A 25,639-nucleotide genomic window follows, 5' to 3' on the forward strand; every position below is an offset into this window, starting at 1 on the left:
TGCCCAGCCCTGCCTTCCAGGAGCTTCTGGGCCCCTTGGGAAGGCATGGCCCTGCTCAAAGAGGAAGCCAGACCTGCAGGGGTGGGGGTGCCAGTGCAGTGGGCAGGTGGGCAGGGGGCACCTGCTCCTGCGGGTGGAGAGCATCTCAGCCCCTGCTGTCCGTCGGCTCCTTCTCCAGCTAGCCAGCCAGCCCAGGGAGCCAGGCCAGCTAGGAGGGAGGGCTGGGGAGGTCTGGGGCTTGGCAGTGAGGGCCCATGGCTCCGGAGCTGGGCAGGCCTCGATTCCAGTCCCCATCCCCCTTTAGGACCCTTCTCCATGGCTGGTGGGAATGTCAAGTGGTTCAGCGACTTGGGAAAACATTTGGCAGCTTTTTAAAAATTGAAACGTACACTTACCACAGGACAGGCGATTCCCCTCTAAGGCATTTATCCCAGAGCAATGAAAACTTAGGTCCATGCAAAGACTTAACGCACGAATCTTCATGGAAGCTTCATGGAAAACTGGAGTTCCAGCAAAACTGGAAAACAACCCATCGATAGGCAACTGGCTCAACAGTTTGTGGTACGTCCTGACATGGAACACGGCTCAGCAGTAAGAAGAAATGAACTCTTGAGACATGCAACACCATGGAGGAATCTCAAGGTCGCGAATGCAGAGTGAGAGCAGCCAGGCAACAAAGAATGCATACTGTGTGATTCCATTTATAGAACATTCTAGAAAATGCAGACTAACCTGTAGTGACAAAAAGCATCTCAGTGGCTGCTGTGGGACATTGGGGACCAGGAAGTCCCACAAAGGGGCACAAGAGAACTTTTGGAGGACGGTGGATATGTTCACCGCCCTGATAGCAATGATGGTTTTCTGGGCATATATAGATGCCCAAGCCCCTCAAATTCTGCAGTTATTGTTATGTCCATTAGACCTCCATAAATTGAAAAGCCAAATTCCTGTTGTGTCACTCACCTGCTGTGTGAACTTGGGTGGGTCCCCTCACTCCTCCAAGCCTCACAGAGAGCAGGGGAATTATACTGGCAGCCTCACAGGGATGGTTCTGAGGATTCAGGAATAAAATGTTAACCACTTAGCTCCATCCAGGGCAAACCAGTGGTGCCCCCACCAGGTCCAAGAGGGGCACGATGGCCCAGGTGTGCAGCAAGGCCATGCCAGAGCCTGACGTAGACTCCCTGTCCAGTACTCTTCCCATGGGGCCAGGCCAGGCTGCAGACCAGTCCCTGGCTCCTTTGCTGCCACCAAGGCTCCCAGGGGAGCTTCCCAGCTTTGTGCTAGGGAAGGGGAGGTAAAGTGCTATGTTGAGTCCCCCAAGCCTCTGCAGGGAAGGAGGCTCTAGCCTCCAGTGGCTCAGGATTCCATGGTCCCTTTGAAGCTGCCTCCCCTAGTGGGATGGAAGTGTGCCTCCCCGCCTGCATCCCCTACCCCTGCTCCTGCCCAGGATGGGAGAGAGCCTGAAGCCACAGCCCTGTCACCACAGAGTCTCCCGACTCCCTCAGAACAGGGCTGAATAGGCCACACCCAGCAGGCCAGTCACCATGGCTGTGGTTACAGAGAGGAGCTTAACTGAGAAAAATCTCACTGGATACCACTTGCCTTGGCTTCAGAGGCCCATACAGATCGCCACGTGTTCTGTGACCATGGCTACATCACTGCCCCTCTTTGACCCTCCTCTTCTGGAAACTTCACCTGCCACTGCACTAACCAGCAGCACACTGATTTCACAAACGCCCTCTGCATGGTCGTTGCTTTGGGATGTCCATTTCTCGGAGGAAGAACCAAGGCCTGCTGAGTCTGGGAGAAGTGTCCACCCTCAGCCAGGTGGTGACCGGTGACCAGCTGTGGTGAGCAGCCGCGATCCTGGGTTCCCATTCCAGCTCTGGCAGGATCGAGTGACCTTGGGCAAGTCACTGTGCCCCGCAGAGCCTCAGCTTCCTAGTCTGTGAACTGGGAGTGATAAAGGGACAGAATGAGCTCAGGCAGGTGCGGCCCTCAGCACAGAGCACTGCTCATCAGCCTTGTTATCATCCTGTGGGTAGAGGCCCGGTGGTGACCTCCGGCTGCCTCCTCCATTAGTGGCAGGGGATGAGGATCTTCCGTGGGACTATGCCAGAGCCCTGGAAGGGCGGGGGGGGGGCATCACATTTGCTGTAATAACTGTTCCAAGAGCCCCCTCCTCTCCTTTCCCCATACAAAACCAGGAGGCAGGGATCCCTGGGTGGCGCAGCGGTTTGGCGCCTGCCTTTGGCCCAGGGCGCGATCCTGGAGACCCGGGATCGAGTCCCACATCGGGCTCCCGGTGCATGGAGCCTGCTTCTCCCTCTGCCTGTGTCTCTGCCTCTCTCTCTCTGTGACTATCATAAATAAATAAAAATTAAAAACAAAAACAAAAACAAAAAAAACCAGGAGGCCTGAGCAGGGCCTGTTTCAGCCCTGCTCCCCAGCGGTCCTCCCTGGCTGCCCTTGAACCTTCTCCCGGACACCTACCAGATTCTGGGCATGGACAGGCCCTGAAGGAGAGGCCCTGTCTAGGGCTGTCAGGGCTGTGCTGCGGGAAGCCCAAGGTCTCATGGGGGCCTGGAGGAGGCCCCTGACCCAGCCTGCTCTGACGGGGAGAGGGCAGAGAAGGAGAGGTCTAAAAAGCTTGAGTAAGAATCAGCCAGGCAGGGGCACCTGGGTGGTTCAGTGGTTGAGTCCCTGCCTTTGGCTCAGGGCATGATCCCGGGGTCCTGGGATGGAGTTTTGCATCGGAGTCTTTGCAGGGAGCCTGCTTCTCCCTCTGCCTGTGTCTCTGCCTCTCTCTGTGTCTCTCATGAATAAATAAATAAAATCTTAAAAAAAAAAAAAAAAAAAAGGATCAGCCAGGCAAGAGGCTGTGGGGATGCTCCTGCTGAAGGACACAGTAGCATGTGCAAAGATCCAGGGGGTGAGACTAAAACAGGGCTAATTAGGAAAATTGAAAAATCCTCCATTTCACAAGCAGGGAGCTACAGAAAGTAGCACTGAGGGAGGGAGGGAGAGAGGTCAGTGTGGGTCACGCCATTCTGGCTTTGTGTTAGTCTCCATGTCAGGCTGAGGGTAATGGAAAGCCGTGGAAGGTTTGAGACAGAGAAGTGACATATTCAGTAGCACTTCCAGAAAGATCACTCTGGCTGCCTTGAGTAGCAGGGAGTGCAGGGGCAAAGGTAAGAGCAGGAAGACCCGGTGAGGCCGCTGCTAGATATCCAGGTGAGACATAATGGGGGGCCGGTCTGGGGAGGCAGACAGAGGGGCTGAGTGGCCTGAACAAAAAGCCTTAAAGGCTAGATTTGTTGGACAGAGGGGTGAGGGAGGAGAGCAAAAAGGGGGTGATGGGTCGGTGGTGGGGCCATGTCTGAGTCAGGTCATGGAGGAGAAGCGGGCAGGGTGGTATCTTCCCAGTCCTGGGGCCCCACAGCTCCCCCAGAGCCTGTGACCCGAAAACTGCCCTCCTCAGGCCCCAGGGGGAACAGTCCTGGATGGAGCCTGGGGTCTCTAGCAGGTGGAAGGCCTTGAGGGTAAACAGCTGGCAATGGTGGGGGCCCAGTCCCCAGGCCTGCACCACCCGTAGCCAGCAGGGGCTCTTGGTCTGGACTAGTCCATTTCCCCCGGTGAGTCACTCCAGCAAAGCAGAATGGGGAGGGCCTGGTTCCCAACCCTGGTGGATTTCCATTCTGCCTCAGCTCCCCTCCCCTCTAGTTTCCTCCTCCCCGAGACAGACAGATGTGCACGGACAGACCCGCAGCCGGCCCCAGAGGGCTCAGCCAGCTGAGCAAACACTGCATGGGGCCTTCATCAATCATGAGAGAATGGGGGTGCAGGGCTGGGGGTGGGTTGTGGGCAGCGGTGACAGCCCTGCGAGTCCCTGGACAGTCTAAGTCGAGCTGCAGTCCAGGGCTTGGCCCCTTCACCCCAGCCTCCGGCCCTCCTCTGTCCCCTGGCTCCACATGCTGAAAAGTGAAGGTCCCCAAAGTCAGAGTCCTCTTTGACCCCCATGCCCAGTCACAGGCAAGCATATCCCCTCTCCCTGCCCACAGCCACGCCCAAGTCTAGCCTCATCACCCCCCCCCCTACACCAGCCTCATCTGGGCCTCCTTGCCTCCATGTCCCCTTCTCCTCAGCCTCCTACTCATGCAGCCCCTGGGAAGCCTATGGAAACTTTAAAGGACTCGATCGGGTTTCGACTGGCTCGTGACAGCTACACGCTCTACCCAGAAGGTGTCGAGCTCTGGCTCAGTGTGCCAGCCCATCGCGACCCTGCTGCCCCATCGGGTCCCTCCCCTCCTGCCCTCCCTCCCTCTCCTGCCACCCTCCTGACCTCTGCACTCACCGGTCCTGATATCTGAAAGCCCTCTGCTTCCTGATCCTCAGGTCTCAGCTCAGATGTCACCTCCTCAAGAGCCATCCTGCCTCTCCCCCAGGCCACATTCCCTCCTCTGCCTGCCTCCCCCCACCACGCCCCCAACTACCTCCCTCACCTGTTCACCTGTGTCCGTTTGGCTGTCCTTCAGGATGTCCTTCAGGACACAGTCCTCCAGGGGACAGACACTTGCTCATCTGTGTATCCTGAGCCAATGAGGGAACAAATGGACGAGTGGATGGATGGATTGGGCCTTCCTGGGTTTGCAGAGGAAAGGGTCGCCAGGGGTCGGGGGTGGGCTGGGAAGAAGACTACTGTCAGCCCACGCTGCTGTCCTCTGGACGACCTCCCTTGGGAGGTGGGCCTCTATTCTGGTTCCTTTTTTTTTTTTTTTTAAGATTTTATTTATTTATTCATGAGAGACACACATAGAGAGAGAGGCAGAGACACAGGCAGAGGAGAAGCAGGCTCCATGCAGGGAGCCCGACGTGGGACTCGATCCTGGGTCTCCAGGACCACGCCCTGGGCTGCAGGCGGTGTTAAACCGCTGAGCCACCTGGGTTGCCCTCTATTCTGGTTCCTGACTGTTTCCCATCTCCCCTGGGTGACATCTCACCAGCCACCCTGCTGAAACCACTGAGGGGAAAGATGGAAAGGGCAGAGGTGAGCCCAAGGTCCTGATGCCTGGAGCCCAGCCCCCTTGTCATTCACCAAGGGACAGAATAGCACAGGGGCTGAAGTCAGGTCAGTAGAGTTCAAAAGCCAGCTCTGCCATCCGCAAACCACGGGGCCCTGGGCAGAACTCATCTCTGTGCCTCTCTTTTCTCATCTTTGAAATGGGGAGAATAATGGCATCTATCTCATAGGACCAGCATGAGGAGCTAACAGACTGGGACCTGGTGTAAATAGCTCAGCCCGGCATGCCTGACACATGGTAAGTGCTCAGTAAATGGCAGCCCCCGGACAAGCATCAGCTGAGCTCCTGCCCCGAGCCAGGCGTGGAGGCCCATGCCAAGTGGAGGGCACAGGCCAAGGCCCCGTTCACTCTCTGACCAATGATGGGTATCTACCTCTTTTCATACTTGGACCTCTGGCCTCTCCCCTGCCTCTCTGCTGGTTCTGGAGGCTCCTTCCTGTGTCCGGGAAGTCCATTCTGGCAAGGCCAAGGCACTCCCATGACCTCTCATGATCTTCCAGATTGGGAGAGCTTGCAGAGCATGTGGTCCTGTGCTATCTCCAGCCGCCCCCACGCACCAGATGTGGAACCGAGGCTCAGAGATAATGGTGCTAGCTAGAGGCCTGATTTCTAGCTCAGTGTTCCTTCCTTGGGTCCTCGGGCCACTCCTGCTGTGGCAGCTCTGGGGAGAATCCACTTGGTGTGCAAAGGACTGGGGGTTCCATGAGGACAGGGACCATGACTGCCTTGTTTACTTTGTGAGCCCCACACAGGCCTGGGACCTGTGAATGAATGAATGAATGAATGAATGAATGAATGAATGACACCAGGACCCACCTGCCTCCAGGGCAGCATCCCAAGAGAAGCCCACTTTGACCCCCTGTCCCGGTGGGGTCAACAGACTAGGACCAGCCCAGGGGAGGAGGTTGCCAAGGTTGCCAATGGTCCAGAGGCTTCCAGAAGTCTCTTGACAAAAGGATCAAAGGAAGCAGATGACAGGAGGGCAGGAAATGGCTGCAGGTGGGGGTTGGGGGCACAGAGCCCCCTGCCCAAGCCCAGATGAAAGAGCCACAGGAAAAGGACACAGATGGAAGGGCCATGGGGGGTTGAGGAGGACAGGATGCGGACAGAGGGCCTCAGCCACTTCCTTTGTGCAGAGGATGGACCTGAGGGTCTCTCCCTCCTCCCCCTCCCCCTCTGGTACAGGGTCTTCCTTTTTATCCCCAGCTACCATCACCCAGCCCGGGCCCCCAGCACCCAGAGGACACTCAGAAAATGTTTGTGGATTCACTGTGTTCATGAACGAATGAAAGCTTTTATTAGCCAAACCTGACTTCTCTAGTAGTCGAGGAGAGAGGGTCAGTCCAGTTTTGAGATCAAGTGAAGAAGCAGGGTCTTGCTTCTGGTCACCTAGCAAGTCAATGACAGAGTTGACATTCAAATCAGAGTCTTTCCAAGTCTGTAAACTCTGCTCTTAGATACACAACCTCAGGCTAATGGCAAAACTCCTTGCTCATCCATCCGCCCATTCATTTGCCCATCCATTCATTCATTCCACAAGCATTTCCTAGAATCCTCGTCACGCCGAGACCTGTGCCCGGCACTAGGGTACTGCGTGAATGAAATAGTCACAATCCCTGCTGGCTTGGGATTCCTTGTCTGGAAGGCAGTGTTCCACCCACAGGATTAATTCATCATGATTGTGGAAAGTGTGAATGCTGGGGTGCAAAGCTGGCATATGCGGAGGACCTGCCCCATCCATCCAGGGGCCTCTGGAAAGGCTTAGGATGTGGACAGCAGGAGGCATGGACAGGTGGCAGGCATGCATGGAACGCATGGAAGAAAATAATTGGCATAATCCTGATCTGAGCAGGCATCATTCAGTGAACCTTTTCCCTCCACAAACACCTTGGGTGGTTTATTCTATAAATCTTTATAGTAAGATGGAGATGCAGATGCCCTAATCATCCCCATTATAATCGGAGAGGTCAGTGATCACAGCTACTAAGAGGCAGAGTCAGGGTCATCTGATCAGGGGGTCGCAGCTCCTGACACTGAACCCAGCGTCTGCAGGAGAAGAGACCCTTCTACTCGGTGGCTGGGGGGAGCTGGACCTGTAGGGACACAGCACACACCTTCCCATGTCATCTGTCAGTCCTCCTAGGGCTGGAAAGAGCTCTGAGTTCAGAGGAGAATATTTAAGGAGGGAATGCTTCTGAGCTCAAATCAGCTGGTGCTGCGTTTGGGGGGACAAGGATGCCTGTCTGGTGTCCTGACCAGCGTCCGAGAGCCAGAACATAGCAGAGCGGACCCGGCCTTGAGTCACAAAGCAACAAAGGTTGCCATGCTCCTCAGAGGCAGCCGGGGGGCAGGGCTGCAAGGGCCCCAATGTCACCATTTCTCCTTGTCTCTGAGCCCTGAAGTAAAGGCTGTTTTCCTGTTTCTTCCGTGAAGAGAGACAGGAGGCCTGAGATCCTCCGTGGCCTGGGCTGTGGGGTGGCTGGGGTCTGCTGTCTCTCGGTGCTTCTCCTGATCACCTAGAGGGTGGAGGGCATGGGATGGAGCCCCCACGAAGCCACCCGAGCCACCCCAAGGTCCCTGGATCCCTTGGGAAAGTGAAAAGGACACACTTATGATACCAATTAATGTCACATATTCCCTGAGCAGGGCCGTATATCTGGCCCTGTGCTGAGTGTCTCCCCAGAGTATCTCCTTGAATCCTACACGGCAGAGACTGCCGGCTGTTGCCCAGTATCCATTCTGCCATCTTCCCTTTAGTAACAGAACATCCCCCTCCGGGGTTTTAAAGAGGTCCAGGGCTGCCAGGCTAAGTACTACATATCCCAGGCTCCCTTGCAACTACGCACGGCCATGTGATCTGTTCTGGCCAATGGGACACAAGCAAGGTGTCCAAGCCCCTTCCAGCTTCCCTTAAAAGGAAGGGGTGGTCTCCACCTCCTGGGTCTTCCCAACACTCCCAGGAAAGATTGGGGAGGGGGAGGCGGCGGCCATCTTCCACCCTGTGCACGGAGGCGATCCCGCACAAGATGGGAAGACAGAAGGAGCGTGGGCCCTGGACCAGCTCCCAGAGCGGAGCCCCCTAGACTGACACACCAAGGAAATCAGCTCTTCTCTCCTCTAGCTCGGGTTCCTTGGGTTCTGCCAGAAGAGCTAGGCTGCATCCTAACAGACACCCTGAGGCTCCCACAGGGAAGTTGGCGTTAGCTCGGAGTGGCCAAGCCGACCCTTTAACTCAGGCCAAGGAAGAGTGACCCAGAGCCTGTGCTTGAGGCCGCTGAGCTGAACGCACTGCTGCACACAGGTGACGGCTCAGTGAATGACTTCCAGGTGGACAGATGAGGAAATAGGTGCTTTCTAGGGAGGTTCTAACCCTAGAAGAATTGATTGTTTCCGAGCAGCCCTGAATTTGAGTTCGATTTCCCTGGGAGGAGCTGCAGCTTGTACTTCTAATTTCTACGCCCAACATTCAAAGATGATCACTTTGATAATATCTTCCGGTTTACTAGTGGCTTCATACCCACTGTTCCCTTTAACCTTGACCCTCCCTATGAGGTCAGCAGGGAAGCACTGTCCTGATTCCCATTTTGCAAGCAGGGAAACAATCTCTGGGCACATCACTGCTTCACCTGCAGCAGGTCTTCTGCTTCCTTTGGTAATTTGTGGTGTGTGTGTGTGTGCGTGTGGTTATTTTTTTTATTTTCTTATTTTTTGAGAGAGAGAGAGAGAGAGGGAGAGAGCCTGCAGGCACTTGTAGTGAGGGAGGGGCAGAGGGAATCTTAAGCAGGCTCCATGCCCAGCGTAGAAACCAAGAGCCGGTTGCTTAACCCATTGAGCCACCCATCCAACCCAATAATGTTTTCTTTTCTTTTCTTCTTTTTTTTTAAGATTTTATTTATTTATTCATGAGAGACACACAGAGAGAATGGCAGAGACATAGGCAGAGGGAGAAGCAGGCTCCATGCAGGGAGCCCAATGTGGGACTCGGTCCTGGGACTCCAGGGTCATGCCCTGAGCTGAAGGCAGATGCTCAACTGCTGAGCCACCCAGCTGTCCCTCAATAATGTTTTCTTAGAAATATGCTACTACTGACAATTTTTAAATTTTATTTATATTTTAAGATATGTTTTTATTTAAAAGAGATCTAGAGAGAGAAAAGAGAGCACAAGCCGGAGGGAGATGCAGACTCCATGTTGAGCAGGGAGCCAGACTAGGGGAGGCCAGGGAGGATCATGACCTGAGCCAAAGGCAGATGCTTAACTAGGGCACTTCAGTGCCCCTCATTTAATTTTATTTATAATTTCATTTTTTAAAGATTTATTTGTGTGTGTGAGAGAGAGAGGAGAGAGAGTATGAGCAAGAGAGGGAAAGAGGGAGAGGGAGAGAAAGAGAATCTCAAGCTGAGCTTGGAGCTTGACACGGGGCTCAGTCCCAAGACCCTGAGATCATGACCTGAGCTGAAACCAAGAGTCAGATGCCCAACTGACCGAGCCATCCAGGTGTCCCTAATGGTGATTTTTCAAATATCATTTTTAAAGAGGAGTGGAGGGACACCTGAATAAACAAATCTTTTAAAATAAATAAATAAAGAGGAGTGGAATGTGGGAGTGCAGTAGGAGAAGCCCATCAGGAAGACTCAGGAGACCCAGTGGCCACTGGACTTGCTGATGACCTTTAGAAGTCTCTTCCACTCTCTGATACCTACTGCCCTGGTGTAAAATGAAGAAGTTGGAGATGGCCCCTTCCCCCATTCTCATTCTGGGTTCTGCTACCCTGGGCCACTGCAGTTGACAGTGGCCAGAGTTCTGGGCCATGAGGGCAGAAGCAGCCCCATAGATGGAGGGCAGCGTGCCACTCCTTGGCCCTCTGCCAGCACTTCCCAGCTCCCCTCCTGAGCCCAGCTCTGAGTCCTAGGACTTCTCATGTCACTCTCTTAGCTTCAGTTTCCTCATCTGTAAAATGGGAATGATAGTAGAAGTAAAGACATTGCTCATAGGACTTTCATGTCAATTATATACATTAATAAATTTATTTATTTATTTATTTATTTATTTATTTATTTATTTACTTAGAACAGAGCCTGTCTCAGTAACTGCTCCATTCATGCTTATGAGTGTTATGGTTAGTGATCGTCAGTCATCGTAATATATTATTAATCATTATAATGAAGGGTTCTTGGACATTTATAGATGATTGCAAGAGAAATGAGGACATTTGAGTGTCAAGAAATGGCAGTTCTGTTGGAAGCCAAGGGAGGGGTCTTGATTCAGTGCCCCTGGGTGCCTCACTAGGGTCTGTGGGTTCCTAATCTGGGCACCTTACCCTGCCACCTTTCTTCTCTGTAAATTTTTCCCATCAGCCCTACTTGGGTTGGTTAGTTATGTTAGGAATGGAAATTCCCAGTCCCGACATTGAAAAAGGTCTCAAAGTAGTAGCCTTAGCCAATCCTTTTCCTGAGTCATGGCTCTGTATACACACTGACACACACAGCCCTGCCTGTCCTTGAATACCTCCCCAGGTGGGTCACTCATTACCTACAAGGCTGCCCTGTTAGTTTATCTTGTGAGGCAAAACCGACCTCTCTGGGTGGCCTCCACTGGTTCTGTCTTCGGGGTCCTCCTAGAGCAAGTCCACACTTTTCGCTGCAGCTGGCCCCTCCAGCAATAGGCACAGTGACCACTAAATTGGCCCCTCCCCACCTGAAATCTCCCTGATGCCTTGATCACCCTCCTAGAGTGAGAATTAGCACAGAGCACTGGTTCAGGGGAAGCAAAGTGATAACAGCCCCATAGATAAGCCCAGGGAGTCATGGTGGCCTGCAATGCCCACCTGCCCACCACCACCCTGGTTCTCTCTTCTTGCTGGCCTGGATCCTTCCCTTTTGTACCAAAACTGCAGACAGAGAAAAAGGCAAAGATTTGCCTGAAGCAAATACAGCAAATCTTTTCACAACCCCCAGCCCCTCAAAAGCTGACTCGAAGATACCAGGGAGAGGAGGCCTACTTGATTAGATTTCTTTGGGGTCTGTGGCCTAATTTCATTGCATAGCTTTGCTTGAGGTTCTTATCGTGACTGTAGCATGACTGATTCTCCAAGCTGTTCATGGGCTGGTGGATAAACTCTCAACTCTAGATATTCTCATTAGACCCTTGTAAGCTATATTCCTGAGGTCATTGGTCCTGTAGACTATGCTCCTATTCGAGCCTCCTCATTCCCCAACACTTTGTCCCTCTGCAAGTCACTTTGCCTCTGCAGGCCTCAGTTTCTCCATCTGAAAGATGGAGATAATAATTGTCCCCACTTCTTAGAAGTTTTTTGTTTTTTTGGTTTTTTTTTAGTATCCACTGAGGTTGAGTATCTGAAGCCTCAGATCCAGTCCCAGGCATACAGGAGGTCTTTAATAAGTGTAAGAAACAATTCATTCTCAGCTGGAAGATGAGCTTGGTACACTGATAAAAATCAGCCAGAGTTAGGGGGGGATGAATCCCCTTTGTGAGAGGGGCTTGGTCTGATGCAACATTTTGCCCTTTCTGGCTCCTGAGTCAGTGAGTCTCAAACTTTAGTGAGCTTTACTTTATCCAGGGAGCTGGAAAATGCAGAGCCCCAGGCCCAGTGCCCAGCCTGATTCAGAAGGTCTGGAGAGGCCCCAGGAACGTGCAGTTTAACAGCCTCACATCTGCCTCCGCTGCCCCTCCTCCCAAGCTGGGAATAGATGTTCCAGCGACAGGCACCATGCACGTTTACTCTGTGCCTCTGTGCTGGGACCAGAAGCTCAGACCGGGAAACACGAAGCCAAACAGAAGCCAAACAAGATGCAACAGTCCCCTGCCCCCAGGGAGCTCACCGCCTGATAGGGGGTGTTCCCTCAGGGTCAGCTGAGGAGGCTGAGTTCTGGAATGAGCATGGACAGCTGTGGGAATTCAAAAGGTCAGAAGAGACCTACCTCCTGGCACTGTGTGGTTGTTGTCACAAGACAGAAAGTCTCCTAGGCTGGGGCCTTAGGGCATGAAGGCCTTGGGAGGGAGGGGCCAGGGCTGGTCTGGAAGCAAAGGCTGCTGTGCCTGACCTTGCCTGTGCTGGGGATGTGAGGGGTCGGGGGTGGGGGATTCCTTGTAGATGAGGCAGTAAGGTGGTATATGCACTGAGGCAGTTCAGTGTTGCTGATGAGCTCGGAGCTCAGCTTTATCCTTCCAAGCTGTGTGACCTTGGGCCGGCACCTTCCCTGTTCCTAAGCTTTATTTCCACCTCTGCAAAGGGATGACAATGGTGCCAGCCACCTGCAGTGGTGATTTGCCAAGAAAGTAAGGACCCTTTAGCTCCAGGGACTCTCGTTGCCTGGGCCCTGCCAAGGCCCCTGGGCTTAAATGTGTATTCATTACTTCACATTATTTTTCTTAAACAGGGTCCCCCCAATTCTAAAAGCCTTGGGCCCCACAAACCAGGATCTGCCGAGGCCCACTTCATATGGTTGTTGGAAGACTTAATGACAAGACAGTGAGCCCCTGGCAAGCCTGGGTCTGGAAACAGAAGCCTCCTCAACTTCCGGAGCCTTGGAAAGAGAACAGACTAGTTCGTTGGACAGGAGCAAAGTTTGTCCCCTGGAAGGCCAGGACTTTCCTGAGAGCTGAGCCCCACTTGGACTCTGACATCCCCTGGCCCCTATGACCTCACGCCTCCAAACCTCTCCCACCCAGGCTGGAAGCAGAGAGGAGCAGGTAGGAAGCAGAATGGAGGACATGGGGGAGGGAAGGAGGCTGTAGAGGAGGGAAGTGACTAGCAAGAGGATTAGATTGAGCCTGGGGCAGACCCCTCTGGCTGCCAGATGCACTAGCCTTTGAAGGACCAGGCTGGTGAGAAGCCAGCCAGAGGTAAGGGCCCTGGGCCGAGGCCTTGGGGTTGACATGGCTTTGATAATGACCTTCAAATGTCTCAAACCAGGAGAGGATGAAGGCTTTCCAGAACTCACAGCAGGGAGAGGGGAGAGGGAGGGATACTGGGGGTCTGGGAGTCTTCCCCCCAGTATGAGAAGTGCTCCTTCCATGCCTACTCCGTGCCAGGCCCTGCCCAGGTGCCTCACCTCCCTGAATCCCCACACCACCTCCTTCAAGCCCTCATGCTGCTCCTCTTCATCCCTCCCGAGAGGAAGTGGAGGCTCAGAGAGGGCAAGTTCCTAGCTTAAGGGGACACAGCAGGGGTGAATACAATATACTGATGGATTCGGACCCAGCTCTAACACCAAATTGCAGTTCTTAACCCTCTCCTACCACAGCCCTCTGTGTGGGCTCCGTGGCAGCAGAGGGCTCGCAAGCAGCACGGGGATGCATGAAGCGAGGAAGGAAAGAATTCACAGGCTAGGCTCTTCCCACGCCCCCGCCCCCGCCAGCCCGCTCCTTCTCACCCCGCCACCCCCCAACCGCCCCGGCCCAACTGGGAGGTTTCTGCAGGTTCCCCCGCGCTCCTCCCGGAGCCCACCCCGAGGCAGCCTTCTCGGACCGACACCCCCGGCCCCCCCAGCCCCCCCAGCCCCGGCTAGGGGACGCGTCCCGACCCCCGAGGCCCAGCGGGAGAGCCGCGACCTCCGGCGGGGTGGTCTCCGCAGCCGCCTCCCCTTCCCGGGACAGCTAAATAATTGATTCGCCCATAAATAATTGATCCGCGCCGCGCGCGCGGCCTCTGCCCGGGGGTGCGGGGTTCCCCGTTAGGGTTGGGGGGCGGGGGGGGCCCGCGGCGCCGAGCGCGCAAGTGGCGCACAGTTGCGCTCCGCGGGCCTTTCTCTCTCCCTCTCGCTGCCTCGCGCCGGCTTTTTCCCTTTTTCTTTTTCCTTTTTTTTCTTTCCTGGAGCGGAGCCCGGCGCCAGGAGTCTGGAACCAGCTTGACAAGCTTTTGAGTTATGGAGGGGGGAGGGGAGGGGAGGGGAGGGAGCGGGCGGGCGGCGCGCGGAGGGGGCGCGGGGGAGGGGCGGGGCGGGGAGGGCGCGCCGCAGCGGCGTGGGGGCGGGGCGCACCCACTCCCCAACCCCGCAGACCCTCCCCGGCTTTGGGCGAGCGTGGGGCGAGGGTCGGGTGGCGGCGGGGCGGGGCGGGCAGGGGGAGTCGGCGGCGAGGGGGCGGGGATGAGTCATCCCGGGGACCCGGCGAGCGGCCCGGTTGGCGGAACGAGCCGGGCTTTAGGGCCGCAATAATTGAGGCCCGGGGAGGGCGGCGGGGTTTACGCGGCCTCGGGGGCCGCGGCCTCCCCCGCCGAGCAAGACATTCCTTTCCGCTGAACCGGGCGCCTGGGCCCGCGCCGCCGCCGCGCCCTGCACGCTTCGCCCTAGGCGGCCGGGCCCGGGGCTGGGAGACAGCGCCGGCGGGGGCGGGGTGGGGAGCGAGGCCTCGGGTGGCCCCCTCTGGCCCCCAGCGTTGTTCCCCAGGAACCCACTGGGCCCTCACCTGCCCTGGAGGGAAGGGATCGGTGTGCCCATTTAACGGGTTGGGGACCTGAGCCCAGTGATGGTCATCACTGCTGCGGGTCGCTCAGCTGCCCCCCCACACCCCCACCCCCGCCCCAGGTGCCTGATTCACAGCCCTTCTCTTTTACCTGAGGCCTGAGATTCTCCAGACACCCCCATACACATTCCTCCGGTTTGACTTGGGGCCTAGGGGCTCAGGGCCAGGCACGCAGTCCAGGCACCCCAGCCATCGCGCAGATTTAGAGCAGGGCGCTTTGCCAGGAGCCCCACTAAGGCACCACGCCTGCCTGTCCATCTGACCATGCCGAGCCAGCCAGCCATCCGGGTAGGGATGCGGGCAGGGGGGAGGATGAAGAGTGTTGGGGGGAGGGAGGTATGGATCTGGAGTCATTAGTTTACCAGGACCAGTAATAGAGAAAAGTTTCCAGACCCCTTGAGACTCCAGGGGGACCCACTGTGTCCCAGGAGGACACTCCTACATACTAACAGAGACCCGGGTTCCAAGCATGCCTTCCCCGAGGCTTCAGAGTTTCTTCTGGTCAAGTCATGGATGTCTTCTGTGTACTTCAGCTTCCCTAAGGGACCCTCAGCATTTCCCCCAGCCCAGCCCCGACCTGGCCTCTTCTAGCTTTTTCAGCCCCCAGCCAGTTAGTGACCTAGATCTGCTCGGAGGCTCTGGAATGTCACCGGCCTGGCCTCAGGCTCTCAGCTCTGTGGCCTGGGGCTGCCCCTTCCACCACTCTAAGCCTTTCTTGCTCTTCTGTGAGATGGGTCACTAATTCTGCCAGCCTGGCCAGGGCACTGGAAGGTTCCATGAGGCCATGAAAGTCTCGACTTAGCACAGGGCCTGGCACACAGTAAGCTCTCAATACGCGGTCCCTGTTGTTGGAGCTGGTTGTTGTTATTATTATTTCTGACGGATCGGGAAGCTGTGTGACCCCCCCCATCCCTCCCCCCACCCCAGCAGAGCTGGAGAAAGCTGAGCCTGTTGAGCAGCCTCACTCCTCCTCCCCACCCCCCACTGAGCCGAGTGTCGAAACCATCCCGGAGAAGCTGCTGAGCAGAAATTTCCAGTCTCCCTGGCAGAGCCTGGAAGAGTTTGGGTGCGGCTCCCAGATGCAGTTGGGTAGGCGCTGCAGGGCCAGGGCTAGGGAGGGATCCTGGGAATGTTCTGTGAGACCCAGGAAGCACCCCAACCCTAGGGGGGTCACTTGGCCCCCAGCTCTAGCGCGAGAGCCGCTCCAGCACGGGAAAACCCCACTGTCGCCTGTAGTCAGTGTGGGGCTCAGGGCTTTACCCCTCCTTTAGCAAGCGCCTGTACCCCCGAAGTCTAAATGAGCACCCCGGGAAAACAGGGTAACAAGATCACTGAGAGGATTAAAGAGATGATGCCTGTGAGCCCTAGCACAGCACTCCCCAAATCCCAAATCTCCGTAAGTGGGGGCTGTTTGCTTTAGTGACTGTCCCAATCTTAGAAGCCACCAGGCTTCCTTGGCCACCAGGAGGAGCAGACACACACACACACACACACACACACTCACACAGGATGGTGGGTCTTGCTGGGCTTGTGGGGGCTGTAGGGTCCCTGCTCCAAGTGGCCTGGGGACCCTGCAGACCTGGCAGACAGCCTGACCTTTGCTTTGCTCACCGGGCTGTGTGACCTCAGGTGAGCAACTCAGCCTCTCTGGACCTGGTGTTTCCTATCAGAAACAGGGACAGTGGCCTGTGACCCTCACTCAGCAGAGGGAAATAAGGAGCACTGGAGGAGGAGGAAATGAAGGTCAAGTCCCAGCACTGCCCCAGACCAGACAGATGACCTTGGACAAATTTGATGAGACTAAGACAAGATCGAGTAACACTGAGTATGAATGAGTAGAGTGAGTAGTACTAATGAGTAGAACATGTCAACTGCTCTCTGCTCCAGGCTAGAGCTATTAGTTCACAGTTACTCTTGGAGGGAGCTTTTATCATTAACTTTATTTTCCAGATGAAATAGTGAGGCACAGAGAGGTCAATTCACTTTCTCAAGGATCCAAACCCTTATCTGTTGGCTGAATCTCCAAAGAAAAGCAAGTTAAATGTTTTTAAAAATAAAACATTTCAAGCACCTACTATGCGTAAGACACTGAGGTAGGTGGCAATAAAATTAAGGATGCCTGGTCCAGCCTGCCAGAAGCTCATAACTGAGTCTAGACACAAGACTCCAATGGGACCCTCCTGAAAGTTAAATATGAAAAGCACCAGCATAGGGGCACCTGGGTGGCTCTAAGCGTCTGTCTTCCTTCGGCTCAGGTCATGACCTCAGGGTCCTGGGATGGAGCCCCACAATGGGCTCCCTGCTCAGCAGTGAGTCTGCTTCTCCCTCTTCCTCTCCCTCTGGGATCTCTCTCGCTCTCACTCTCTCTCAAATAAATAAATAAAATCCAAAAAAAAAAAAAGAAAGAAAGAAGAAAGAAAGAAAGAAAGAAAGAAAAAAGAAAAGCACCAGGGTTTAAGTGGAGGCTGGCACAGCAGCAAGGGCAGGCGCCTGGCTGCATGAGAAGATGTAACCCCCCCTTGGGGGCAAGGAAGACAGTGGGGAGAGAAGCAGGAGGGGTGTTGCTGAGGCTGGGGCTGGGCTGCAAAGGCCTTAGGCCTTTGCTCTGTAAAAATGGGGAGCGGTCGAAGGTCTTGGGCAGAGGTGGACATCATTCTGTGGGAGTTTTAGAAAGAGAATTCTATAAGCTGTGAAATGTCCTGGAAACATACACAAAATGACTAGAAGCCCAGGGTCAGGATGCACAAACTTTTACAGTGCCTCCTTTAAAAACATTTTTTTTTTTTGCCTTGTACAGGTATAACTATTCAAAAAAAAAAAAAAAAAAGGACATTTTCAAAAGGAAGAGGGGAGCTGGGAGGCAGAGAGACGTGGGAGGCTGAAGCTGGAGTGAGCCAGGATTGGTGGGCAGGCCGCCTCTCCGACTGCTGGCTCCCCGGCTGTTTGAGTGATGGGCAATCTGGCAGGGGGGGGCCAAGGCAAGGGGGGGGCGTTTGGGACCCTCCTCTTAATCTAGAGCCTTTTCCTTGTCTGACTGGCGGTGGCTTCAGCCTGTCCCTACCCCTCCCAGAAGTCTGTCCTCCCTGATCTGCCCAGTGGCTGGGCTGCGGGGCACAGGCTGATACTTCAGTCCTACTGTATATGCTAAATGGGGCAGTTATCCCAGGGCCCCCCTATGTCCTTGAGGACAGACTGTCCCCTGTAGCAGCACTGGGCACTGTGCTAGGTGCTTTACTGGTGGTGTCTCTTAATCCGAATATAATACAGCAAAAAAAAAAAAAAAGTAGGGGTGCCTGGTTGCCTCAGTTCGTTAAGCATCTGCCTTCGGCTTGGGTCATGATCCTAGGGTCCTCAGATCCAGCCGGCATCAGACTCCCTGCTCCATTGGGAGGCTGCTTCTCTCTCTCCCTCTACCTGCTGTTCCCCCTGCTTGTGTGCGCGTGCGCACGCTCTCTCTCTCTCTCTCTGTCAGATAAATAAATAAATAAAATCTTTAAAAAATGTGTTGTTCTCCCCATTTAACAGATGGGAAACTGGGGGCTTAGTAGCTCACTCACCCGAGCTTTCACAGTGAGGGGGGAGTGGGTTCTTATGAGGTGGGGAGATCACCTGAAAGTCCCTACCACTAGGCTGTACTGCCACGGGCTCTTCGGGAGAAAAATCTATCTCTCAGGTGTCCCTAGATTTTGTGCCTGGGGCCTGCCCTGTTTCTGGAATAGGAGCTATAGTTCCCCCTCAGAGCCGTTCCTTCTGCGTGGGATGCTTCTCCTCCCCTCTGAGCACCATCTACAGGAAACCCCTACTCGACCTGTGAAACCCAGTGAAGCCACTACTTCCTCCCCAGAGAACCCCAGACCACCCCTACAGTCTCCTTATCTGTGTTCTGTTCCTTTTTTTTTTTTTTTCTTTATTTATTTATGATAGTCACAGAGAGAGAGAGAGAGAGCGGCAGAGACACAGGCAGAGGGAGAAGCAGGCTCCATGCACTGGGAGCCCGACGTGGGATTCGATCCCGGGTCTCCAGGATCGCGCCCTGGGCCAAAGGCAGGCACCAAACCACTGCGCCACCCAGGGATCCCCTGTGTTCTGTTCCTAAGGAGCTCCCCGGGGAGAAGAGAAGATGCTCAGGAGACATGGCTGGGATGAGAGTTCCAGCCCAGCCCTGCATGACAGCAAAGAGGGAACAATCAGCTTGTTCTGGGCGTTCAGAAGGGCAGGATTGGAGCAGGGTGGGTATGAGAGAGAGGATGGCCTTGGCTCAACCCAGGGAAAGACAGATCAAGCAGCCCCTGGGATCGTTTGGCTTGGAGGCTGGAGAAGGACAAGTTCAGATGGAGAGAGAAACATTGAGGCTGCCTAAGCATGGCCTCTCCGGCTCTCCAGCAGCCCAAAGATGACACAGCCCTCTCCTGCCTGGGCGTCCCAGCTCATGCGCACACTGGACCTCTGTGGCAAGGCTGGGGTGGGATGCTGCCTTTTGTGCACAGGTGTCGCCAGCCCCCCCACCCCCGCCCATCCCTAGTGAGCATGCACACATGGAGATTAAAAGACCCCTGTCAGAGCCCAGAGGCCCCCATCCCAGAGAGAGATGACCAGAATTGGAAACAGAGCAGTGTGGGCAACTCATAAACTCAGAGAACCCCAGTGCCAAGGACAGTGACTGGCACATAGTGGCACATAGTGGACGCTTCAGCATATGTTGGGGAGCACAAGAAAGCCTGAGTGAAAGAATGAATGATTGTCTGACCCCAGCCCAGGGAGGAGAGCTGAGAGCCTTATGTCTGTCTGTCTGTCTGTCTCCTTATAACACAGACCTCTTGTGTCTGGGGAGCCCCAGAAGTGCAGGGTGGCTGGGACAGGCTTTGGGATTGGGAGAGGCCGGGGGGGGGGGGGGGCACAGGGAAAGCCTAAGAAAAGTGGACCCCCTGGGGAGGGACACAGACAGTGAGCCATGTTTCTGCTGAAACACCTCTTCTGCTGCCTGGGCATGGGCAGTGCCTGGAGCCCCAAGGCACCCTCACACCAGGTACCCCCACATCACCCCGGTGGGGACCTCCCCACGTAGTTCCCCAGAAGGCAGCATGCTGAGGTCATTAAAGCCAGGGGCTCTGGACTCAGACATTTCTGAGCTCCAGCCACACCACTGACTAGCTGGACCAGTTGCCTCAGTTTCCCCATCTGCAAAGGGGACTGAGAGCACCACCTGCTGCACATGTTCACTGGGAAGATCACTAGAGGTGTCAGTTCAGCACACTCTGTCTGCCATTGTTATCAACAACAGTATAGGGAGGGCCGGCTGCGGGGAGATGGCCAGACAGCCAGGCCTGGGCTCTGGGCCCCGTGCCCCCAACTTATAGGGTGACTTTGGACAAGGCCCAGCTTCTCACCAGGCCTGTTTCCCCAATGGTACAGTCAGGCCCTGCTAACCCCGCCAGCCTTGCCCCTTCCACAGGCCAGACCTGCACATACAGCTGCCCCCTCCAGACCTGCACGTAGTGGCTGGGCTTGCCCAGAGGCACACAGGCACGTGTGCACACGTGCACACACACACACACACACAGTGCACACCGGCTCACATGTAGTGCACACACACCCTCACAAAGGCACATGCTCATTCACGTTCACACAAGCAGACACACAGGCAAAAGCACACACATTTACACACAGACCTCACTGGCCCATCCCATGCTCAGCCCCCCACCCTGTGCCCTTGCCCTTCTTGCCCAGACACGCACACCTGCTCACACTCCTGCTCACACTCAACCCCCCCCCCCCATCTGCTGTGCACCAACTGTTGGTACGGGAGGGGCTGGGAGCGGGAAGGAACAAAACCCACGACTCAGCCGGGGAAGAGGGGTGCGGGGTGGGGGGGTGCGCGGGCGAGGGAAATGACAGCCCGCGGTCCCCCTCGAGTCCCGGCTCATGAATATTAATGCGGCGGTAATTAAAATGCAGGGACGCAGCAGGATGGATGCGGCTGCCTCCGGAGCGCTGGGGAGCGCGGCGTCCTCGCAGGCGGGTGGAACCCGCTCCTCGCTGGCGAACGCGGGATGGGCCGCGGGCCGGGGCTCGGGGCTCGGGGCTCGGGGCTCGGGGCGGTGGTTCGCGCCCCCGCCGCCCCGCCCGCGGCGCCCCGCTCCGCGCTCGGCCCCAGGCCGGGCCGCCCGCCAGGCCGCCTTTTCCCGGAGCCGGCCCCCTCCCGCCCTCGCCGCCCGGTGATGTCATCGGCACAAAACTTTCCGCTTCCCGGCCGGGCTCGGGGCCCTGAGTCATAGCCGCCCCCGGCCCGGGCCGCGCCGTCTGTTTGTGCCGAGCTGGGCCCCGCTGGCCCCGGCCTGACGTCAGGCTGGCGCGGCCCGGAACCGCGTGGGGCCCCTCAGCCCGGTGCTGCCGCGGGGCCGGGGGTGGGGGGATGAGGGGGTGGGCGTCAGCCCCGGGGCGCTGGGGTCCAAACCCCGCGTCACCTCTTGCCGTTGGCTTCATCTCGGCCGGCTCCTCTGAGCTCTCTGAACGTGTTTCCTTACCTGCCAGTTCGCAGATGCTCAGCAAGTCTTCGCAGACTCCGAGCCAGTTGTGCAGCTGGATGAACCCACGCCCAGAGATGGAAAGGGGCTCTGCCCAAGTCACACAGCAGGTGGGCAAGTCACACAGCTCTGCTGGGTCCCTGGGCCGGGAGTCACACGTTCTTTCTGCTAGGCCACATGCTGTAGCCACGTGCAAGGCCCGGTGAAGGGCTTGGAGCAGGTGCCCAGAAACCCCCCACCCTCATCCTATGGGGGCCCGGGGAGTTCTGGGGCAGGACTGGAGGGGCTTGAGTCCCGCCAGGCCATGGGACTCAGGCCAGCTTTCTCATCCCTGAAGCAGCCACCATCATCTCGAATACTAACCCTGTGGAATCCATGAAGATGAAGAAAACCGAGGAAGGCCACGTGGCTGTGCAAACCCTATGGGCTGCTCGGGCGTGATTAAGATTCTGGTCACTCTTGAAGGTGGGCGAGGAGGCCCTTTTGGAATCCGGACACCTAGGTTCAAATCTCAGCTCTCCCACTCCTTTCCTGTTCCCTCTTCTGTGCCCTCAGGCCAGCGGTGCTAAAAGCTGAGCCCTGTGCCACAGCCCACCACCTTGTTAGAGGTGCCCCTCAGGCCTTCACCAGAGCTGCACAGGGTACGCCCCAAACCTCTGCAAATCTTAAGCTCTTTCTTGGGCCTTCCACACATGATCTCGGGACCCAAGTTATAGATGGGAACTAAGAGCCTTTTGGCTGCTGCTCTCAGGGGCTGAGTGGGGATTAGGCTCAAGTCTGTAATCTGGGATGCAGGGCTGTGGCTCTTCCCCAGATGCACTACCACCTCCATCCAATATCTGCCCCTGGTGCTGAGAAAAGCCTGCCCTGCTGCCTCCGCACCCTTGCCTCTCCCTACCCCCCCCCCCCCCCAAGCCTTACTGAGACTCCTCTGGTGCTCCAGGCTTCCTTTTCTTGCCTGAGGATTTGCACATGCTGTTTGCTCCCCTCTGGCCCCAGACTCTCACCCTCGTTTCCCATCTTCCAGGTGGACATCTCCTCTTCCAGCTCTCTTTACCCTGTCTCCTGGAGGGTGTCCCAGTTACCACCATCCCACAACATAGACACACATCAGCACACACTCCCCTCACCCCACCCCTGGTCACAGACTACACCACACAAAGGCACAGACCCAAAGGCACACACACTCCAGATGCCACAGACTGCACACACACATCCCCCACGCACACCACACAGATGACTCACAGGTACACCTTACACACCCTGACCACACAGCATACACACACGTTCACACCCAGACCATCAACATGCATCGAGGCTGTATTGGGGCCTTGCCTCTGGGCTCTTAAAACTTCTAATGTTGACCCCCTACCTCCATCATGGTATTTATGCCCTCACTGAAGGAAGGCCGGGACCCACTTTTTCCTTCCCCCTTCAAGCACAGAATCTTGCATCAAGTCTCGTGCAGCCAGTGGTTGGACCCCTGGACCCCTCCCTTGGTGACATTGGTCACCTCCAATCAAGGCCTCCTCAAGTGGGTACACACCTCATCTCTACCAGGGGCTCTCCTCACTCCCTGTAGAGCTGCTCCTGGCCTGGCCTTCTTACCCACAGCTCATACTCACCTGGGCTTTGCTCAGCTCCCCTCCCACCCAGGCAACAGCAACTCAAGAGGAAGGGCCATGTTCGATCGGTCCTTGTCCTGCAACTGCACCCCCACCAGCCCCAGCCCAGCGCCTCAGGAATATTTGGTGATGTGAACTGGGCCAGAGCCTTAAGGTCTGCGGCCCCAACTTTCCCATTGGTAAAATGGGGTAACATTGAATGTACTTTACAGAAACTCAGAGATGTCATGGTGACTGCCATTAGCACAGCCATTCAGGCCCCTGCTGGGCTGAATTTATGGCTGAACTGAGCTTTGGTGGATGCCACCCATCCCCTAGGTGAAGCCCTTGCCCAGGTGAGCGCCCTGGTCAGTCATGCCTTTCCTGCAGACTGGGTCTCTGAGGCACTTGGTGCTGAGCCCTCGGAGGTGGGCGGTTTGGCTGGAGTTCCTTTTTTTTTTTTTTTTTTAAAGATTTTATTTATTTATTCATGAGAGACACACACAGAGAGAGAGAAGCAGAGACACAGGCAGAGAGAGAAGCTGGCTCCACACAGGGAGCCTGATGTGGGACTCGATCCCCAGTCTCTACTATCAGGCCCTGGGCTGAAGGCAGATGCTAAACTGCTGAGCCACCGAGGGATCCCTGGAGTTCCCTTGGGAAGCATTGGCTGTCTGTCCCAAGCACCCCGCCTTGGGGACAGCAGTCCCTCTTCAGGCTGAGCCTTGCAGGTTGGGGGACTGGGCTGGAGCCTCAGATGGCTTCCTCCATCCAGCAGAACACCACCCAGTGCCCAACCCTGTTGAATTGGGAGAAGCTTATAAGGCAGGAGGGCGAGCCTCTCCTGGTGGGTGACCAGAATCAGGAGAACCAGGAGGGTAAGATGAGTAACATGGGGAAGGAGCAGAGTTGCCTGCTTTCACCGAGGCGGACGCATTTATTGGAGACAGACAAAGATGACTTGCCCAACGCCCACACATGCCCACTTCGTCCTGGCTGCCTCTTGGGTGCTGGGGGCCTTCCCTCCATCCAGCAGGATCACCCACCTCCTATGGAGAGATGGAGACACAGAGGCCAGGGTGGGAAGGGGACTGGCCAGGCACCCAGAAGGGCTGGCCGGGTGGAGCAGCCATCTGCTGCTCGAATGCCTTCATTCACAGGTGCTCATGGGAAGCTTCCATACGCCACCTGGAATGTCGTGCAAGGTGTATGGTGAGAGACAAAACGGCTGATTCTCTGGGCCTTGGAGGCTTATGGAGTCAAAGGGCCACAAGCCAGTAAAAAACAAACAAACAAACAAACAAACAAACAAACAAACAAACAAACGCAGCAGGACATGATTGCAATAGCAGGGGTGAGTGGGGTATGTGCTGGGATGGAAAAGAAGGGGCACCCTGGCTCATTTACAAACATTTCTGTACCTGGGCCCTGTGTGTGTCCCAGGGTTTCTTCCAGAACGTTTCTTAGTTCACTCGTCCTGTCTATGAATGTGGTTGGAACACCTTGGTCTGAAGCAGGGTGCAGAGTAATTATGAGCAAGGTCCAGACTCCTCCTTCTGGCTGTGTGACTTGGGGCAGGTCCCTGTCCCTCTGTGAGCCACCAGGTTATGACGACCCCTGTAAAATAGGTGCATATCCTGCAGGGCTGTTGTGAAGAATCCTCCAGATGATGTGTGTAAAGCTCAGGCTTGACCACCCCAAGCGCCCTTGGCCCCTGACTGCCCTGCTTAGACCCTGTAGGCCTGTAGTCTTTGCCTGAACTCCAGTACCTTGCAGCTCATACCCCAGGAGGGTATGAGCGGTCCCTGTTCACTGGAGGCCCAGAGCCAGCTGGCCAGGATGACACAGACTGCCAGGGACAGTTTGGTTACCCAACTGTGTACTCTGGGCTCCTGCCTCTCTGGGGTGGAATGTTTCAAATGGAGATGAGTTCTAGAAACACAAGGGCAACTTGCTTGGGGGAGCCATGGGCCCTAACTCTTGCCTGCTGGGACACCCTGTTAAAAAAAGGAAAATTGAGGGGCACCTGGGTGGCTCAGTGGGTTGAATGTCTGACTCTTGATTTTGGTTCAGGTCGTGATCTCAGGGTCATGGGATGGAGCCCCACACTAGGCTCTGTGCTCAGTGGGGGGCCTGCTTCTCCCTCTCCCTCTGCAACTCCCCCTGCTTGCAGGCTCTCTCTCTCTCTCAAATAAATATATCAAATCTTTCAAAAATCAAAAAGGAAAATCCACCACAGCCTCTAAGAACTGACCATACCCACCCATGTGGGCCAGGTACTGTGAGGCATTCCAACAGCCCCTTGAAGCTTCTGCAGTGTAGATGAGGCACAAAAGATAAGGAAACTGAGGCTGGGAAGGGGAAATCCCATGCCTCAGGCCAAGCGATTGTTGTGTGGAAAAGCCCCCCCCCCCTCCCCGGTTAGCGGCAAGGGGCTCTGGTCTTGTGAGCAGAGAAACAGGTTTGTGAAGCGCCCAACTTGCCTAACTCACACCCAACTGTTTTCCGTCCTCCCAACTCCTGGGTATCACCCCCAGGCCCTCCTCAGAAACCCTTGGCATGAGACCTGGGGAGGGGGTGCTGAAAGCAGATGCTCACTAAAAGGCAGATCATCAGTGGGAACTTCCTGGATAAAGGCTCTGAGACCCCAGGATGTCACAACTGGAAGAGACCTCAGGAGTCACCACTTTGGCAACTTTTCTGTATGTTGTGCCTACAGAAAAGCTTTGGCTCAGAGAGGTGGAGACACCGGCCTGGTGACCCACAGCAAGGTTCTGATCCAGTTGGGGCTAGATGAGAACTGGATTTGGAAACTAGATGGGGGCGAGATTTGCAACTCAACTTCCCGGGTTCAAATCTGGGTCTGTTCCTTGCCAGTTGTCAGCCTAAGTCTCTAAGCCCTCTGTGCCTCAGTTCGTCATTCTGTAGAATGACAGAGGCAG

At 55.8% G+C, this 25,639-nt stretch overlaps 2 long non-coding RNA genes across 18 annotated transcripts in view; one reads left to right on the forward strand and one right to left on the reverse strand.

The window, feature by feature from the left end:
- Nucleotides 1-25,639, reverse strand: part of LOC140605853 (uncharacterized) — a 91,540-nt gene that overhangs the window by 13,570 nt on the left and 52,331 nt on the right. For 2 of the 16 annotated variants that reach the window (XR_012008388.1, XR_012008389.1), the window contains exons 3-7: nt 6,393-6,473; nt 5,458-5,845; nt 1,715-1,956; nt 964-1,051; nt 396-517 (exon numbers count right to left, since the gene is read on the reverse strand). This is a non-coding gene — a long non-coding RNA (uncharacterized lncRNA). Of the gene's footprint in view, nt 1-395; nt 518-963; nt 1,052-1,714; nt 1,957-5,457; nt 5,846-6,392; nt 6,474-7,198; nt 7,968-14,660; nt 14,851-21,093; nt 21,480-25,639 lie in introns of those variants that run through there. The other 14 variants (XR_012008385.1, XR_012008387.1, XR_012008395.1 and 11 more) reach the window with 14 other exon arrangements.
- On the forward strand, nt 8,009-23,158 carry LOC140605855 (uncharacterized). Of its 2 annotated transcripts, XR_012008401.1 has the most exons (5): nt 8,009-8,736; nt 12,484-12,796; nt 21,101-21,203; nt 21,431-21,558; nt 22,121-23,158. It is a non-coding gene; the product is annotated as an uncharacterized lncRNA (long non-coding RNA). The 2 variants fall into 2 exon arrangements; XR_012008400.1 differs by lacking the exon at nt 22,121-23,158 and having other exon boundaries at nt 8,018-8,736; nt 21,431-22,079.

This window comes from Canis lupus, chromosome 16, assembly GCF_048164855.1.
Source record: "Canis lupus baileyi chromosome 16, mCanLup2.hap1, whole genome shotgun sequence".
Taxonomy (NCBI): domain Eukaryota; kingdom Metazoa; phylum Chordata; class Mammalia; order Carnivora; family Canidae; genus Canis; species Canis lupus.